Genomic DNA, 3,404 nt, shown 5'->3' with positions numbered 1-3,404 from the left:
CCTCCTCTAGCCGGTCTACACCCTCTTCCCTATCATCCTCTTCAGGTTGAGGCATAGTGATATCATATCCACAAGCGACTCGAGCCTTAACCTGGGCATCCTCAAGAGCAACCTCGGGAATGGAGCTCACTGCATACAAGTCCCGAAACACATCTAACCGGGCCTCAGCATAGATCCATTCTTCGTATAACTCCCGAGGTATATTGGGAAAATCAAAAGTGTTGGATGAGGACAGCCATACAAGAAGTTAAGCCTTCTCGGCCTATAAAGCGGTCGCTCAATCATGAAGGATGAATTTGTCTCTCTCCATGTCTCCGATGCTCTCCTCGAGCCAATTTTCCTTAGCTCTTGCTGTCGATTGATCATTTTCCCGCTCGGCTCGAAGAGTCCTATTCGCCAACTCGAGCATCTCAACCTTCCTCTGAGCGTCCAAACTATAGGATTTCGCCTTCTCAAGTTCCTTCTGTTTCTCGGAAACCTCGCCGCTAAGGGCCTCTTACTAAAACCAGCACTCTTCAAGTTGCCCTCGCAATTCAACCACTTGAGCTTGAAGATCACTGCATTGGGCCTCTAAGCCCCTGCTAACCTCAAGCTCCTTTTCCCTACTTCTCAACGTCCCTTTGAGGATGCTACACTTCTCTTTGGCCTGCACCAGCTCCTCGTCCCTCTTCTTCATATCTTCCCTCAAGTCTTGCATGTCTCCACCCTCGCGAAACCGACTGCGGAGATCCCGGTACTTGCCGCAATACTCAAGGTATTTATCTTTCAGTTTCACGAAGATCACTTTACCTCTTTCTCCCTTCGGGAGCTCTTAATTTCTAAAATCACTGCCTGCAAACCAAAAAAGAGAAGAAAAAGGTCAGAACTTCGAATGCCCTAAAAAATAAGAAAAATTTTGTATCACAAAATCTCACCCTAAGAGCGAGGCCATCAATGCTCTTCGACAAGGCACCGTCATTTATTTCCTCAAGGGTCTTACCTTCAACTTTGGAATAGAGAGGACCGAGGGCAAGGACTACCTCCTTAGTGTCCACCAACAAGTCATGATCCATAAGGATAGCAATAGTCCTCATAGACTACTCTAACCATACCTCGAGTTGAGTAAGCCCCTCTTCAATCATTCTCAGGTCATCCGCATCGACATTAAAACCTCACTCATCACCCTCCTCAACAATGCTTTTACCCATATCATCGGCAGGCAAAGAAGCATCCATGGTTGTCTGAGAGGTTGGAGCATTCTCTCGCCGCGATGGGTCAAGAGCATCAACAATCGCCCCATCGGTCTCCATTCCCTCAGAATGAAGAGATAAGCCTACACTGGCTTCCACTGAACTTGGAGCCTCAACACTCGATTCAACATCATCGCTCATAAAAATCATCGTTGTCTCACGTAACAAAAAGCCCCCTTCTGCCTCATCAACGGCCAGAGTAACTCCATCACCCGCATCTACAAACTTCCTCTTTTGAGGTTGAAGATCTCTATCACTAGGCAAATTCTCATCGTCCTCGTCTATGAGAGAACATAGAGGAAGAGCATAAGTCTCAACGACCGGAGCAGAAATGAAGGCGGATGGCGACGGATGAAATTGGAACAAAGATAGGATTGGCCGTAGTCGAAGCATGGGTGGTGACTAAAGGTGTAGTGGCCCTCCTCTTCCTAAATGAGGGCATGGGAGCTCTCGGCCTCCTTGTATAACCCCTGGCCGAAGCTAAAGAAAAACAAGAAAGGGAAAAATCAGCAAAGATAACAGACATGGGCGAAGAAACCACGGTGTCGATGGTAGGGAGTAGATTAACAGCCAAGGAAAAAGATGACCTAAATCTATGAGAAAAGCTTGACCAATTACGTATCCCCGCCGTATGAGGAAGAATCTGTCTAACCCAATCAGCGATGTAGGCCACCGTCTAGAGAGGTCGAGCAGTAGCTGCAAAAAGGGAGAAGACGATTAACCAACCCACAACAAGGAAAACATGGGAAACAAAAAGGTATATAAACAGATACGAGCACTTACAAGTACGGTTCCAAGTCGCAGGGAAGCCTGCAACAACGGACACTACGTCCTCGATTTTGACAAAAAAATAGTCAAGCCAGTAATACCGACTAGCCTTGTTATCCATTCTCACCACCAAATATTTTCCTCTGTGGTGGCGAAGATTTAGCAAAGTTCCTCGATTGAAATGAGGGGCGAAAAGATGGATCCGGTGGCGTCTTATGTAGACATCGACCAATTCAACGAATTTTGCCAACATCATGACCACTTTAAAGATATAAGAGGCAAGCTGCATCGGGCATACATTTTAGCGATATAATTCTTCTATCAACGGCGGCAACGGGAACAGATATCCAATTAAGAACGAATATGCGTAAAGGGCGCAGAAGCTGGGACGATGAACCCATACCTCATCATCGCCCGCAGGAACCAAGTCCACGCAAACAGGTAGGCCAAGTCTAACCTTGAGTTCAATAAACCGCTTAACCATCATCGTAGATTTAAACCTCTCTACCACCACTTCTGATACATTTTTTAAGTCGATTTTAGCATCAGGACTTCAAGATACGATTTCCTCTACAGTAGGTAGGGTTTCCTCCTTAACTGCAGCTCCGCCATCCTCCCCTAGGTCAGGGAAAACGCCGTCAAGAGGAATAGAGTAATCTTCCATATGGATATCTGATGGTAGGTCCGACATTGTGTGAAAAAGAGATAGGGAAGTAAAGAAAACAACAGAGAGATACAAGGGTTCTGCAAAGAAGAAGAAGCTATGTTTATTGAGTAGAGGGGCTTTGGAAAAGTTTCAAAATCAACAAACCACCCATATCTATAAGACTAGGGGGCACCAGAATCGAAACGGCGGGCCATGATTAGCACGAAAATTGAAATAATATAACTAATCAAGGGTCACACGTGGATCGACGCAGCACATCGAGAAACGACATCATCATGACGCATGACATCATGGCATCACTCCTGCTCTTGGACCAGATAATTCCAACGGACTTCCTGGGAAATTTCAAAGAATTCAAAATGTGCGGCCTTCAGAAAGCCACGTTGCCTGACCATCACGACCACAACTTGCATAGCCAGCTCTGTAAAGCTCGACCACAAACAACATTATCCACTCATCGACCTCGCCCGCGAGGACGATCTCGATAAGCCGAGGGACTAACTGTATTAGCCAAAAAATATCTTTGATATAGGCAAGCCATGTCAGCACCATTATAGCCTTTGTCGACCACCACGTGCTATCAGTAAGGTCCCCACAAAGATCTGACTAGGGCGAAGTAGCCTCGAAAAGATGAAGGGTGCGGTTGAAGAGTCAACAAAGATCAAGGTCGTGAAGTCACCGCGGTTCAAGATCGAGGTCGAGGTCGAGCATCTTAGATAGAGTTATAACTGCTAGTTCTA

The sequence above is a fragment of the Nicotiana sylvestris genome, chromosome 12 (genome assembly GCF_000393655.2).
Source record: "Nicotiana sylvestris chromosome 12, ASM39365v2, whole genome shotgun sequence".
NCBI lineage: Eukaryota > Viridiplantae > Streptophyta > Magnoliopsida > Solanales > Solanaceae > Nicotiana > Nicotiana sylvestris.
Note: the sequence above shows the minus strand (reverse complement) of the source record.